General features: G+C 37.1%; 1 long non-coding RNA gene across 2 annotated transcripts; it reads left to right on the top strand.

Annotated features, from left to right (window-relative positions):
- LOC130590416 (uncharacterized) lies at positions 1–1,683 on the top strand. Of its 2 annotated transcripts, none has more exons than XR_008968346.1 (2): positions 1–96; positions 1,512–1,683. It is a non-coding gene; the product is annotated as an uncharacterized LOC130590416 (long non-coding RNA). The 2 variants fall into 2 exon arrangements; XR_008968347.1 differs by lacking the exon at positions 1–96 and adding an exon at positions 513–601.
- The last annotated feature ends 15,878 nt before the right edge of the window (positions 1,684–17,561 follow it).

The following is a 17,561-nucleotide window of genomic DNA, read 5'->3' as shown; positions in this document are numbered from 1 at the left end:
CGAGGTGCGGTGCGAGCCAGGCAGGGCTGTGCGACGAAGTTGTTGCGCCGTTGCCGGAAATCGGTCGCCGGAATTTGATTTTCGGCGAGCTTAACGGTATAAAACATTTTATATTGAATATATTATATTAAGTTTAATTATAATTTATGTTTTCATAATTATGTTAAATTATAATTAGTTATTTAATAATTCAAGTTAATGAGTTCATGTTATTATTCTGACTATAATTGCGAATATAACTTTTGGACATAATACTGGATTGGACCTAAGAGTTTTGGACATAAGATTTTGGACATAAAACGGGTTGGACTTAATTTAACTGGTTGGTAAGATAGGACTAATGACACTAACTAATATTAGTATGTTCACTAGCTTTGACTCATAAAAGACGTTAAACTCTTTATAATAAGAAAAGTAACGAAAATTCCTAAACAAGGGGTTTATTAATCGTTTACTTCGAATTATTAAACTGTATAGTCTTAGTTACGTAGTAGTTGTTAATATAACAACGACGTAGCACTAAAGCTTTTATTTAACGGTTTAGGTCCCAATTTCATAAGCGGAACGTTCGATTAAGACAGCGAAAATTCTCCGTTACAAGGTACGTACGCGTACCAGTTTAATCCCAAGTATTAGTATCATGATTAGGTTGCAATCTATGTTATTGGAACCTAGAAGATGATAGGGAATGTTTGATTGATTGAGATTGTCTGGTTAGACATTTAATTGATATGTTGCATTGGAATGCGTAATTCTATCATAATAAACAAGAGCATTTTTAATCTATCCATAGTGTAACAAGGTTGTTACAAGAGATATGATTCGAGCATAAGAGGACAGGTAAATGATTCTATGTATCCATAGTGTAACAAGGTTGTTACAAGAGATACGATTTGAGCATTTTAATGAAGAGAACAGTAATTGATTCTATGTATCCATAGTGTAACAAGAGTGTTACAAGAGATACGATTTGAGCATTGTAACTAAGAGAAAAGGTAAATGTATATGTGGTTATGAAATGAATGGTTAATATTAAAATGAATTATGGCAATATCTTGTAGCTGGACTCCCTACAAGTGATGAACAATGGGGGGAGTGTGGGACTTGTCCTACGCTCCTACACGGCCTACTGTGACGACAGTAGTTCCTTATATTTTTGACACTCAAGTAGGCGGAAGGTTCCGTTCGATCTTGGGGTATGCATACTAAGGTGATGGGTGTGAGACGGCTCGAAACCTATTTGCATTTCATCTAACAGACCTAGTGTCTGTTAAGGATTCAGTAGCCCGTATGATTCTAGTAAGATGACGGTGCCCGTTCGATGCCAATTAAAGATTAAAGATTAAAGGTTAAAGGATGTAACATAGTGTAGCATCATGCTTAAGATTGTTCATGTGTGCATTTCATTTATACATGTATTCAATGGTTCATTACGTACTCAGCATGCTGATTGTGTGTTATTATGTGTTTGATGAACTGCGATGAACCATTGATGCTACAATGGGGAGCAGACTAGGTGTGCTGGTGCTGCTGCATAATCTCGAGCATACGGGGACTAGGCTTGGGTATTTACATTTAAAGCATTTTGAAATAAGTATTATTGGTTTTTCTAAGACTTATATATGGTTTGTGGTTTGAATGAAAGGGGTCATTGATGATTCCCGAGTTGTATTTATATTTTAATTCCGCTGCATTTTAGTTTTCAAGTTAATGTTTTAAGTTATCGTTAACCCTTATTATGCCTGGCGTTCCATCGCGGCGGTAACACGCCCGAAGTCGACGCGACGCAGCAGTGGTGGGCGCGCGTGGATTTTGGGGTGTTGCAATATTCAAATATGAATAGGTAAAGAGGATGTACAAGGATGTTTCAAAAATGGTGTTGAGCTAAAACCTTATTTTGCGACAAAACTATTTACTTGATTGGAACAATCGTTTTATCTCTTAAATATATATATATGATATATTTTCGAAAACCTTTAAGGATACTTTATGATATTCCTTGTTATGGTTGTGACGTCTCATGTGAGATGTTTGTGTTGCAAGTCAATAAAGACTTAATATTTGTTCGTAACAACTGCTTGCTATATGTGCAATGTGTATTGGTTAAGAAATGGCAAGATGATGTGTGTCACTGAGATAGCTATTATGTTATTTTCAGCGTAGAATGGTTCGGGAGGGAGGCACGCCTGAAACCTCTCTGAATATCGAGCAATCGATACGTGACTTGGTGCAAATCACTGCCAACCTAGCCCAAGGTCACAATCGTGAAGGGGATTTATCCGAAAAGGTTGCCCGTAGGAACCCACCAATACTGAATGGGAAAGGGGGACCTGAGGAATTAGAGAACTGGGTTGGGGAATTCGATAAACTTTTCTTCACCCATCCTGCCCTGATGAGAAAACTGTGCCCTTAGCTAGCTACTACCTTCAGGGAGATGCCCATTTCTGGTGGACCAAGCTAAGGACAACCTCTGAGTCAGCCTGTTTTGGGTGGGAAACTTCAAAAAGGCCTTAAGGGACAATATTACCCTCCATACCTTAAGAAGCAGAAAGCCCAAGAATTTATGATGTTGGAACAAGGGACTCTGTCTGTTGAGGAGTACTACCGGAAATTCATCGAGCTGATGAGATTTGCCCCTGAAATTCATCGAGCTACTGAGGAATCTAAAGCCTCACGTTTCGAACTAGGACTTACCCTTGACCTGCAAGGAAGACTAGGGGGAGATACATTCACCTCTTTAGATCATGTGTTTGGCAAAGCTGCTCATCTTTATGCCATCAGGAAGAGAGAGGAAGGGGGTAAGCAGGGTGAGAAACGAAAGATAATCCAAACACTGAGGTCCAGAAGTTTGAGAAGAAGCATAATGGGAACCAAAACCATCAAGACCCTCAAAGGAATTTCGGTAAGGGACCCAATAACAACAACTATAATCCCAACAACAATAACCGCAATAACAACACCAATAACCGCAGATCTGAGCGTGTGTATAGGTGTAGGAAGTGCCCTAACAACCATCCTGGTAGAGACTGTAAGGAACAAGGTGGAATGTCGAGAATGCGGGAAATTGGGACATAGGGCATATGAGTGCTACTCGAAGAACAAACTGATCAACCCAATGGCCAAAGAAGGGAATTATGGGGACAAGCCCGAAATGGAAATGGAAACGGGAATGGAAATGGGGGAAGTGCTTACAATGGGAATTCTAACTACTCCAAGCCTGTAACCAACACCACAATAATCAGACATCTAATGGGAACAATGCAACCAATTCCCAAGATAAGGGCAAGGGGAAGCTGTATATGATGTCGACTAGAGAACAAGAGGCTCGAAGGGATGTTGTCTCGGGTACATTTTCTATCAACTCCACTCCTGTTAAAGTATTGTTTGATTCTGGAGCATCATTGTCATTTATTGCCCATTCAACTGTTAGGACTTTAACATTGATCGAGTCTGAGTCGATTTCTATGCCTATAGTCATTCCGTCTGGGGAGACTGTTAATTGCTCTAAAAGATTTCAAAAGTGCCACTGAAAATAGGGAGAGTTTCTTTCCTTCTGACTGATAGAGTTTAACTTATCAAACCTAGACGTTATTTTGGGGATGGATTGGCTTGGAAAGTACATGGCTAAGATAGATTGCGATGCGCAGAAAGTGGAACTAGAGATCCTTTGGGAAAAGAGTGTCATATAGGAGAATACCTCGAGAACCGGAATTAAGGTGATCAATGCCTTACAACTTAAGAACTACGTAGACAAGGGATGCTGCTCTTTATGTGTTCGGTGAGAAGAATTGAGGATGATCCTTGAGGCCTGAGGATGTGCCAGTAGTCCGAGAGTTCAGGATGTTTTTCCTGAAGATATACCTGGTATGCCACCAAGGAGAGATGTAGAGTTCACCGTTGACCTAGTACCTGGGACTGGACCAATTTCGAAAGCCCATATCGAATGGCTCCAGCAGAAATGAACGAGTTGAAAAACCAGTTGGAGGAACTACTCGACAAAGGGTATATTAGACCTAGCATGTCACCATGGGGAGCACCTGTCTTATTTGTGAAAAAGAAGGATGGTAGTTTGAGGTTGTGTATAGACTATCGAGAGTTGAACAATGTCACTGTGAAAAACAAGTACCCATTCCTAGGATTGATGACTTGTTCGACCAACTTCAGGGTGCGGGGATGTTCTCCAAAATAGACTTAAGGTCAGGTTACCATCAATTGAGGATTGTTGATCATGATATACCTAAGACTGCCTTTCAGGACTAGATATGGCCACTATGAGTTTACGGTATGCCTTTTGGGTTATCTAATGCACCTGCAGTTTTCATGGACCTTATGAATAGGATTTTCGACCCTACCTCGATAAATTTGTCGTTGTTATCATAGACGATATATGATCTATTCTACGAGCAAGGAGGAACATGAGGGTCATTTGAGAGTCATTTTGCAGACACTTAGGGACAACCAACTATATGCGAAGTTTTCGAAGTGTGAATTTTGGTTGGAAAGAGTGTCATTTTTGGGTCACTTTGTCTCCAAGGAGGGTGTGTCAGTCGATCCTGCAAAGATCAAAGCCGTGAGTGAATGGCCTACTCCAAAGAATGTCACAGACATAAGAAGTTTCTTGGGTTTAGCCGGTTACTATAGGAGATTTGTGAAAGACTTCTCCAAAATAGCAAAGCCCATGACCACTTTGATGAAGAAGGATTGTAGGTTTAACTGGAATGAGGACAGTGAGAAAGCCTTTCCAAACGCTCAAAGAAAGGTTAACATAGCCCCTGTCCTAACCTTGCCTAATGGGAATGAGGGATATGATGTGTATAGTGATGCGTCCAAGAAGGGTTGGGTTGTGTTTTCTATGCAAAATGGGAAGGTCATAGCTTATGCGTCTCGACAGTTGAAGCCTATGAAGTCAATTACCCAACACATGACTTAGAATTGGCCGCAATAGTGTTTGCCCTAAAAATCTGGAGACACTACCTTTACGGGGTGACTTGTCGAATCTTCACTGATCACAAAAGTCTCAAATACATCTTCACCCAGAAAGACCTTAATATGAGACAGCGCAGATGGTTAGAGCTCATCAAGGACTATGACTTAGACATCCAGTACCATGAGGGTAAAGCCAACGTCGTTGCTGATGCGTTAAGTCGCAAGTCTAGCCATAGCCTGAATACATTAGTCGTTGCCGACAAACTTTGTGAGGAGTTTCTAGACTCCAGATAGAAGTTGTTCATGAAGGGGAGGTAGAAAGATTGCTGAGTGCCTTAACCATCGAGCCTAACTTCCTAGACGAAATAAGAGAGAGTCAACCTGGGGATGTGAAGCTTGAGCGAGTCAAAGCAAAGCTTAAGGAGGGAAAAGCAGAAGGGTTTGCGATCCATGAGGATGGAAGCATAAGATATAAGGGTAGGTGGTGTGCCACAAAAATGTGAAGCATTGAAACAAAAGATAATGGGGAGGGTCATAACACGACTTATTCCGTCCACCCAGGGGGAGATAAGTTATTAAGGACCTCAAGAAGATGTTTTGGTGGCCTGGGATGAAAAGAGCAGTAGCTGAATTTGTTTCAAAATGTCTAACGTGCCAGAAAGTCAAAAGTGAACACAAGAGACCTCAAGGAAAGATTCAACCTTTAGACATTCCGACATGGAAATGGGACTCATATCCATGGATTTCGTTGTACCTTACCTAGGAGTCGGGGAGGCAATAATACCATATGGGTGATAGTAGACAGACTAACGCAAGGTTCATACCAATGAATGACACGTGGAGTATGGAAGCCTTAGCCAAGGCTTATGAAAAATGTCATTCGATTGCATGGAGTACCCACGAGTATAGTATCAGATAGAGATTCGCGATTCCTTTCGAATTTCTGGAAAAAGGTCCAGGAAGCTTTTAGTAGTGAGCTATTGATGAGTACAGCTTTCCACCCAGCTACAGATGGTCAAACCGAAAGAACTATTCAGACATTAGAGGACATGTTGCGAGCATGTGCCTTAGAATACCAAGGGATCATGGGAAGACCATTTGGACCTCATAGAATTCTCATACAACAACAGCTACCATGCTAGTATTAAGATGGCACCATTTGAAGCACTATATGGGAGAAAGTGTCGTAGCCCTTTGTGTTGGAACGACATTAGTGAGACTGTGGTGTTAGGACCTGAGATGATTCAGGAACATGGATCAGGTGCGATTCATTCAAGAAAAGATTAAGGCTGCACAGGACAGGCAGAAATCCTATGCGGATCAGAAGCGAAGGGATAGAATTACGAAGTCGGGGAAAAAGTATTGCTTAAGGTGTCTCCAATGAAAGGAGTGATGCGATTCGGGAAAAAGGGGAACTAAGCCCTAAATTCATAGGACCATATGAGATTCTGGCGAGAGTAGGCAAAGTCGCTTATCGCCTAGATTTCCCAATAACTTAGAAAGGGTCCATAATGTGTTTCACGTATCCCAACTCCAGAGATACGTACCGGATGAGTCACATGTACTTGAACCGGAAAATGTCGAAATGAGAGAACCTTATCCTATGAGGAGAAACCTGTCCAATCTAGACCGCAAAGTGCGTAGTACGAGGAATAAGGACATCAGAATTGTCAAAGTGTTGTGGAGAAATCAAAATACTGAAGAAGCCACCTGGGAAGCCGAAGATGCAATGCGTCTGAAGTACCTGAGCTTTTTCAAGAGGTACGTGAGTTACGGGGACGTAACTTTTCTTTTAAGGGGGGAAGAATGCGATAGAATTTCGCGCTTTCACCCTAAAGTATGTTAATTATGATAGTTATTTGTAATTATTGCTGATCTGTTGTGCGAACGTTAGAAAACGCTTATGAAATTTTGGGACTTAGAAGTGCAAAAGATCGTCGTTAAGACTGGTACCTCCAAGTTTCGGGACGAAACTTCTTTTAAGGGGGAAAGCCTGTAATACTCCGTATTTTTGAGAATTAATTCGTATTAATTAAGAAAATATAAAGAAGTTAATAAAAAGGATTTAGTATTATTTACAGAATAATAAGAATATAATAATATAATACGAGTCGGTTGTGTTAATTTCGGATTTATAAAGGTTAAACCGAGTTCACCCGATCTAGAGTTACCACTTTTAGAAGGCTATAAAAAGGAAAAGAAGAGGCGAAAATTTTCAGAAACCCTAAGTTTTCCTTTCACCTCTCAGCCGTCATTCCTTCTTCTCCCTCAAACCCTTCTCCCTCTCGCTGGTCTTCTCTCTCGCGAGTATCCTCCTCTCTTGCTGACCTCTTTCGCTCTCCATCTCTCCTTTACCAAGAGGCTCGTCGAGAGTCGTGAGGGTGCTGGGCAAACCTTCGGCGAGGCTCGAGAGGGTCATTGCGCGAAGCTCGGGTGCCAGCAAGTGCGCGAGGTCGAGCGAGCGGTTTTGTGAGGTTGTGCGAAGGGAGTGTGAAGGGAGGACGCTGCGAGGTTCGAGTGCTGAGCGAGACGAGCAAGCAGGACGCAGGTTTGTGTGAAGTGGGGTTGTGCGACGACTTGAGGGTACGTGCGAGAAACGACGAAGGCTGGTGCGAGGCTCGCGTGAGCGACGAGTCCTGCTGCTGCTGCTGTGCGCAGGTGTGTGCGAGGTGCGGTGCGAGCCAGGCAGGGCTGTGCGACGAAGTTGTTGCGCCGTTGCCGGAAATCGGTCGCCGGAATTTGATTTTCGGCGAGCTTCATGGTATAAAACATTTTATATTGAATATATTATATTAAGTTTAATTATAATTTATGTTTTCATAATTATGTTAAATTATAATTAGTTATTTAATAATTCAAGTTAATGAGTTCATGTTATTATTCTGACTATAATTGCGAATATAACTTTTGGACATAATACTGGATTGGACCTAAGAGTTTTGGACATAAGATTTTGGACATAAAACGTGGTTGGACTTAATTTAACTGGGTTGGTCAAGATAGTGGACTAATGACACTAACTAATATTAGTATGTTCACTAGCTTTGACTCATAAAAGACGTTAAACTCTTTATAATAAGAAAAGTAACGAAAATTCCTAAACAAGGGGTTTATTAATCGTTTACTTCGAATTATTAAACCGTATAGTCTTAGTTACGTAGTAGTTGTTAATATTAACAACGACGTAGCACTAAAGCTTTTATTTAACGGTTTAGGTCCCAATTTCATAAGCGGAACGTTCGATCAAGACAGCGAAAATTCTCCGTTACAAGGTACGTACGCGTACCAGTTTAATCCCAAGTATTAGTATCATGATTAGGTTGCAATCTATGTTATTGGAACCTAGAAGCATGATAGGGAATGTTTGATTGATTGAGATTGTCTGGTTAGACATTTGTATTGATATGTTGCATTGGAATGCGTAATTCTATCATAATATAAACAAGAGCATTTTTAATCTATCCATAGTGTAACAAGGTTGTTACAAGAGATATGATTCGAGCATAAGAGAACAGGTAAATGATTCTATGTATCCATAGTGTAACAAGGTTGTTACAAGAGATACGATTTGAGCATTTTAATGAAGAGAACAGATAATTGATTCTATGTATCCATAGTGTAACAAGAGTGTTACAAGAGATACGATTTGAGCATTGTAACTAAGAGAAAAGGTAAATGACTATATGTGGTTATGAAATGAATGGTTAATATTAAAATGAATTATGGCAATATCTTGTAGCTGGACTCCCTACAAGTGATGAACAATGGGGGGAGTGTGGGACTTGTCCTACGCTCCTACGCAGGCCTACTGTGACGACAGTTGTGTCCTTATATTTTTGACACTCAAGTAGGCGGAAGGTTCCGTTCGATCTTGGGGTATGCATACTAAGGTGATGGGTGTGAGACGGCTCGAAACCGTATTTGCATTTCATCTAACGACCTAGTGTCTGTTAAGGATTCAGTAGCCCGTATGATTCTAGTAAGATGACGGTGCCCGTTCGATGCCAATTAAAGATTAAAGATTAAAGGTTAAAGGATGTAACATAGTGTAGCATCATGCTTAAGATTGTTCATGTGTGCATCATTTATATTTACATGTATTCAATGGTTCATTACGTACTCAGCATGGCTGATTGTGTGTTATTATGTGTTTGATGAACTGCGATGAACCATTGATGCTACAATGGGGAGCAGACTAGGTGTGCTGGTGCTGCTGCATAATCTCGAGCATACGGGGACTAGGCTTGGGTATTTACATTTAAAGCATTTTGAAATAAAGTATTATTGGTTTTTCTAAGACTTATATATGGTTTGTGGTTTGAATGAAAGGGGTCATTGATGATTCCCGAGTTGTATTTATATTTTAATTCCGCTGCATTTTAGTTTTCAAGTTAATGTTTTAAGTTATCGTTAACCCTTATTATGCCTGGCGTTCCATCGCGGCGGTAACACGCCCGAAGTCGACGCGACGCAGCAGTGGTGGGCGCGCGTGGATTTTGGGGGTGTTACATCTATAAGTTCCTTTATCAATATTAATTATATCCGTAGACAAACCTACAAGATATAATTTTACTTGCACAAAAACTTGAAGAGAAGTTAGATTGAAATAATTCATATATATGTAACAACCATAAAAAACTTCTCTTTCATAACCTTCTTCAATCATGTATTTATAAGAGATATCAAAAATCAAATTTGATAATAATAATGACCAAGATATATAGTATGTAAAGATTATTACCCAATTTCCTAAGAAATATATTTCACCTTTTACATACTTTTTCTAGCTTTTGTAGTCATAGGAACTCATGTCTAGAACTACATTCTAGAAACAACTAACCTCTACATCAAGAAATGTCAGTTCCTTTCACATTACCTCCAAAATAAGCAAGTTCTTGGTTTTGGTACCCAAATATATGTTGGGTCCTTTCTTGTTAGTAGGAGCAACATAAAATATCCATATTCATGATGCACGCACATAACTACCACTACTAACAAGGAACATCATACACTGACATAAGAAATATTTTAAATATTCATGATGCATAATAACATTATCATTTGGCAACTGAATAATATTATGAGCGCGATATAACATGCCAAAAGTAATGGATTTTCCTTAAGATGAGAAACCAAGTTCCAAATACACGAATATGCATTGTTCCGTATAACTTGTTCCTTCAACTATTTCTAGTATATGATTCTTTGATATTTTAAAGAAATTGGAAATCTGAATTTTGTCTTTTAGAGAACAATGTTAAAGTTATCCTAAATTTCTATAAAAACATCAAATCCAAATAAAACAATCTTACTAGAAATACTATAAGGAACAAGTTTCAATGTAATATATGCGTATAAAGAATATCTCAAGGAAGAGATACTTACATCAAAGGGGTTGTTCATAATCCTTTAGTGACTTTTAATTTGTGTATAAAAAGTCAGCCTTCACTTGTTCCTTTGAATGACATCGGGTGGAGTTCCTTTCTCGTACGTGTTCTTTCTTCTTGCAGGAACTTAACTCAGCAGGGTTTCCTGCTTATCAATGAGTTCCAGCTCTGATACCAATTGTTATTTCACTAGGAACACTACAAGAGGGGGGGTGAATTGTAGTGTGGAACATATTGCCCAAATAATGCGGAATTTAAAACATAAGCAATAAGGAACTGAAAGTGCAAGAGAGATTTTTACGTGGAAACTTCTTGTCTCAATACAAGAAGAAAAACCACGACCTACTCAGGATTTAAACTCTTCACTATAATAGGAAATCTCCTATGATTCAACCTATTACATACTCAAGTTCCACTCGGAACTCTAACTCTCTTACAATCTCCACTCTATACTCTAGACTTAACTCTAAGTCTTTCAAGAGTTCCCACAACTCTTTTACAAAAGGTTTACTCAATCCCTTCACCCCTATATAGACTTCACCCTAAGTCTACGCATACACAATCAGAACTTACTCAAGTTCCTAACTCGAACTTACTCAAGTTCCTAACTCGAACTTACTCAAGTTCCTAACTCGAACTTGATACAAGAATTCACTCAAACCCTTTACCAAGTTCCCATTACAAGAGTTCACTCAAACCCTTTAACCCCAAACTCAAATACAGACGCTTAATAATTTGGTTTAACTCTAGTATATAGAAACTGAATAACTGTAAAGGAACATGGCACTCGTAGGAACTTGAAACTCAAAGGAACTAACTCAAACAAGGAATAGAAAATATATTTCTTTTCTAACGCTATTTCTTAAGCCAAACTTATGGAATGACATAAGTCTAACACTATGGAAAGACACCAGTCAGACACTATGGAGTGACACCAGTCAGACACTATGGAATGACACCAGTCAGACAATTTGAAACTCAATTGAACTTGTATATTTATAGCAGTCTTTTAGAATGAACGTGGGATTAATCATGTGTTAGTGGTTAAACCATTATCCCATGATGTTCCTTACTCGAAGGAACACGTTCCTTAAACAGTCCATGATCTCCATGATCACTGTTAAACGTGGGAGTGTTTTTAGTTACTGCTCCTTAATTTTAGCAACCACTTTAAGCATTACTTGAAAATCTAATTTAATTAAAAACATTTTAATTATTAAATCAGAAATTAAATCATTTTAATAAAAATATTATCTTTAAATTTCTTCCGTATAAAACGAATAATATATTTATTATCTTTTGAAAAATAAAATCTTTTCCTTAAAAAGATTTTCCATAAAATCATATTTTTCCTTAAATAAAACGGTTACCTATAATCTAGGCATATTTTACTCAACTGACATAACTGTACCGTTGTAATGCTCCATCCTAAGTCTAGTTCCTTTCAATAGTTAGTTCCTTTAACTTAGATTAGTAAACTACCACGTCAGTTCCTTTAGAGAGGAACAGACAGACAATATCTTTAACAACACTCATTATACGTATCATAAATCTAGCCTTTTATTTTCCAAAAACTAAAAAGATAAAATTAAATTAATTAAATCAGATTCCTAAAGAAACCGATTTTATTAAACCTATTTTATTTAAAACTTATCTTTTATTTTAAAACTAAAACTTATCTTTTATTTTAAAACTAAAACTTATCCTAAAACAACTAACGCATATTATTTATAAATATTTAACCACGTAGAGATTTATTTAGAAATAAACTCTAAATAAATTCTTATAGATTAAGATAATAATATGCATCAGATTTATTGACTCTTAAATACTTTTGACTCTAAGTTCCACGAGTTCCTTTGACCTTACGAGTTCCTTTAGACCTTGTTCCATTACCTTTCATGTTTCCATATACTTACATGAATCCTAGAAAATAAACTCAAATTTTCTGCCTTCATGCTCCATGCTGCTCCAACTCAAGAACCGCATGTTGATAGCTCCACCTTTGGAACTTCAGTGTGCTAGTTCCTTTAAGAAACTTCGCACTCGTAGTTCCTGCTCAGGAACTTCTTGTTTCAACTCTGAAACGTTATATTGCTGCTCCCACTCAGGAACTGCTCCAGAACTTCATATTCAATGTTCCTCATAGGATGTACCTAGGAATCGCTCTATTTGTGTTCCTATACTCTTTTAGGAACTTCACTTGTGGGAAGACCTTCATGATGTGATATATTCAACCTTTGATGACTTGTTTCATGTTAATGTAATATGCACATCTCAAACACACATGTTAGTTAGATAATCATCATTTGTTTATACTCATCAAAATACTACATGACTCAACAAGAACATATATCACGAACATTCCAGACTAAGCTAATCTTTGACCTTCAGTTCACTCCTGCAAAACAGCTGAATCTGCCCCTATCAGGACAGGTTCAAAAGAACAAAATAATCAGCTTACGCTGGTACACAAGTCCCACCAGTTCACAAAAGTTAAGGTGGCGGAAAATAGATTTTCATTTTTAAATAGTATCATAATCAATGAATCTCAAACATTTCTTTTTGCTTAAATATCATAATACTCCTTTGTAATTAAAGTAGTGTAACAACATCCACACAACATAACAAATAACTTTTCATGAACAACACTTATACTTTTTCAATGCTCACTTGAATACATTAGTACAAAACTCAAAATATTTTTACTTTGGGAAGGAACACAAATGGAGGGCAAAGCCCAAATCTCCAAACTTTTTGAGGAACGTCTCCCTACCTTTCTTAACTTCTACTTGCAAGACTTCCTAAGTCATGACCCTATAATACAGAGCAATACCTGCTCCGGAGCAATACCCGCTCTAATGACTCAAAGAGCAAACCCGCTCTACAAATGTTGTTCATCACTGCTAATGCAGCTACTTCCCTTCTAAAAATAGTCTTTAACTTATACTTAAATATATCCAAAAACTTTATTTTCCAATACTTGATCAACCAACTTAATAATCAACTTAACTTAATTATCAAAACAAGTTTCGAAAACACACTTGCTATGTCAAGTTCCACTATGTTTAGAAAGGTGACTTAACAACCATGTTTCGAAAGGGTGTGATGATTAATAAAGATGATTAAAGGATGGGTTAACAAGATATGGCAGTAGGTGAAGGGTTCATAAAGTGGACTTAACATATAGAAGATCACTTCACCCAAAGAGAGCATAGGTTAATTTAGATGGTTCTCGGTTTGGTGTTAATGAACAATGGTTTTAAGCAATGATCACTAGTACTTCTTGGGTTTAGCCAAAGTTTAGGTTACACGCATAATATATATAAGAGGAAGTAGGTATTCAACATTAGAAAACATTGGAAGGACCATAGGAACAAAGGTTTACAAGTTCAACAAGTAATTAAGCGAAAAGTTGAGTCTTAGGTGTTGCTTACTTCTCAGCTAGAGGTTATATTTAATCTAGGAAAAAATGTGATACAAGGTTGATCAACAACCGTATAAGTACTTTATAGTAGTTTATCATAAAAGGAAGCAACAATGAAGGCATTCAAACCAAAGCACAATCGAAGTAGAAGCATTGTTTGATCGGTTTTAGAGGAACTTGACATACAACGATTTTTAATTCGAAAATCATCAACCACGAATCATAATTAACACTTTGAAATCACATACTTATAAATTCTTAACAAAACAGTAGGTTTCCCACACAAAAACACATTCGTAGCTTTCATAAACTCCATAAACAAGTGTTATAATAACAATTAAGAAAGTAAAGCTTCAAAGGTGGTTCTTGTGTACCTTAACTTAGTGTCTAGGAAATCAAATCTTGCTTAGTAACTTTTACCACTTCTCTATCAACCTACTAAGACCTTAATAGAATCATTCATCACCTCAAAGTTAATAATGAACCCAAAGAAATCTAGTTTAAAACTAATATACCTCATGCATGCTGAAATTCAGCCACAACTCACCTTCCTTAGTTTTTCTTAGGTTTACAGGAATAGAACCTCAAAACTAATGCTTGCCCAGTAAGGAGGACACCTTGATGAACCTAGGGAAGTGTTTGCATTCAAGAATCAAACCAAGGAACAAAGAGAAGCAAGCTGCCAAAATCCCCCCTGCAACTTGCCGGTTATGGCGTGAGAAAGAAGATGATGATGAATGTGTGTTTCTTGTGTTTTTTTGTGAAATGATTCTGATGATACTGAATGAGGACCTTCCTCTCACATATATGGAGAATGGGTAAGGAAAAAATCGTAATTTTCAGTTTAGTATTAGGGGTAGAATCGTCATTTCCCATGCTTATGTACTAACCAGAATTTTTTAAGGCTTCATCAACTTGGATTTTCTTCTCAATTTCTTCCTAATACTTAATTATTCTTAACTAAATCTCTCCAAAGTATACCATATACCTTAGTCAAGGTATCTTAACCTAATCGATCCTTAATCTCACTTCCTCGAATAACACATCGATATCAAATACTAATACAATTCTCATAGCTCTGAGACGATACTCAATGTTCTTAGCATAATTCATGAATTACTCAATTATCACATAGCTCATGTTATTAGTTAGCTATTAACACATAATATCCACTTTAGCAACAAACTTTCACTTAACATACATTTACGTTTTTAAATTAATCGTCATTAGCTTAATTGATTGTGGATTATAAATTCTAATCTTAGCTTAATAAGTCAGGCTATTACACTCTATCACCCTTAAAGAAGTTTCGTCTCGAAAGGTACAACATACCTTGGAATAATTGGGGGTATCGCTCTTGCACATCGATTTCTTTTTCCCAAGTTGCTTCTTCCGTTCCATGATTGGTCCACAATACTTTAACTAAAGGTATTGTTTGGTTCCGCAGCACTTTTCTCGTTTATCAAGAATCCTTATAGGTCTCTCTTCATAACATAATGACTCATCTATCTGCAATGGTTCGTAGGATAACACATGTGAAGGATCATGTATATATTTCCGTAGTTAGGAGACGTGAAAGACATTGTGAACCCTAGAAAGTTCTATTGGCAAGGCTACTTCATAGGCGACTTCACCAATTCTTCGCAAAATATCGATTTCTTTTTCCCAATTTGATACGTGTCGTTTACCATAAAGTTAAAAACCTAACTTAAACCTTCAAAAATATTTATAACTAGTAAAAGGGTAAGAAAGGATCGATCCCACGAGAAGATTATTATGATTCCTAAACTCAAATATTCAACTAAGTGACAAAAACATGTATTATATACGAATTTACACTATTTACACTATTCACATATATACGATTTGGGGGGGGTTCGGTTGTAACCAAATACTTAGACGAAGTAAAATTAAAACTACTACCAAACTAATAATTACAAGTGACGACACACAAACTCTATTAATTTCCGATTCGATCATAGAATGTTTAGTCATAATTTAGCTTCTTAACCTTTATAAATGAGACCACTTTAATAGTTAATTTAGCACTTAGATTGGTGAATTATCGCCGCGATCAATTCTTGTCTTACTCACTAAAATCTAGAATCTTGCTAAGACAAATCCAACCTAATAAACTTGTTTTATTAGCACAATTCATACACTTAAGATTATTAAGATGAGCCGCTCACTCTTATTAATCTCAAGTCGTCCTCCCTATCCAACTATTAAATGCCGCGCCTAATAGTCATATAGCATAATTTGAGTATCTACACAACTAATTGCATCCAATTACAAGTAACGATATCAAATTTCATAACCAACCAACAATAGTATGAATTGTATAAATACTAAATTAAATAATTAAATTCAATCAACTCAGCGTTAACCAATTAGACTCAAATAATAGAAATATAAGAAACTGAAAATATGAAAATTCAGATAAAATCCAATTCAATCACAAGAACAACTAATTGAAAATAGAAGAGAGAGAAAACTCATGACTGTAGACCCGAATTGATGTAGCCGCTACCCTCAATTCGCCTCCGAGCGCAATAATTCTTCAATTCCTATCAACTTGTCGACCTTGGGCGAACCCGATTATTTTCTTCACTCTCACGAACTCCCTTGTATGTGTGCGTGTTTTCCATCTCCGAAAAATGGTGAATTTATATCTAGTTGTGTAGAAGATAGAATCAAAAAGATAAAATTTCATAACTGAAAATCTCCTAACAATCTGTATCGTGAAAATTTTGAGAGATAAAATCATATCTCCTCCTTGTTTCTTGCGTGGAATGAGGAATATTTGTTTCTTTGGTTTGCTGAGTATTATGAAGCATGAATTAAAAGATGTATTGCCCCTTTAATTTGTTGCTTCCTTCACGTGAAAAAGCCCACGTGAGCTTGGGATCACTTTTATCATTTTTTTTCTTTTCTTTTCTTCTTTCTTTTAGTCTTGTTGTCTTCCTTTAGCAAAGTGACTTGTAAAATACCTATAATAAAATAACACACTATTTAAGCTAATTATTCAATAAAATATAATATGGACATAAATAAGTCACTTATTAATAAAAGTCAATAAAGATTATAAAATAACACATAGAAAACAACCATAAGACTAATTTTAGGGGACAAAAATATAGACATATATGCGCTTATCAAATTCCCCCATACTTAGCTTTTGATCGCCCTCGATTAAAATACTATTACTAGGAAAGCAATAAACCTAACTCACTGTCGTAGGAATCACGATTGCACTTAGCATGTGCAACAAGCCCTTTAAACCCCTAGGCTACCCTAGTGGACGAGTAAGGTATCGTGAGGATTTTCAGATGGCATACCCACAAAGCCTTATTAACATAGTTTCCCAAACCAACTAGCAAACATGGATATTCTAATGACAGAAACTAAATGCAAGACCTAATATACCACCTCAATTTTCTTTATCGGAAATAACGAAATTAGATAAGCACACTACAAGAAACTAAAACATTTTAAAGTTAGTCAGAAAAACGTTGAGAAAATGTTAATGGAGATGTCATACTCTTAGTGTTTAAACAATCGAACTATCAAATCTCATAATACTTCATGAACTAATTGTTATCTTTTGCAACTCAAAAATTTCCAGCATGAATCCACAAATGTATGTGTATCAAGTTCAATAAATAGACCCTCACAGGTAGAAATAAAACACTCAACGCTCATGTGTCTGGGGTTAAATAATATTCACTCAATCCTATAACCGAGTCGACTCAAAATGAAGTATATTTCTTTAAACTTGACTATCGTCTCAATTCTCCATTTTGAAGTGACATAATGCATAA

This window comes from Beta vulgaris, chromosome 1 (assembly GCF_026745355.1).
Source record: "Beta vulgaris subsp. vulgaris cultivar EL10 chromosome 1, EL10.2, whole genome shotgun sequence".
Lineage (NCBI taxonomy): Eukaryota > Viridiplantae > Streptophyta > Magnoliopsida > Caryophyllales > Amaranthaceae > Beta > Beta vulgaris.
Note: the sequence above shows the minus strand (reverse complement) of the source record. Positions and strands in the feature narration are given on the sequence as shown.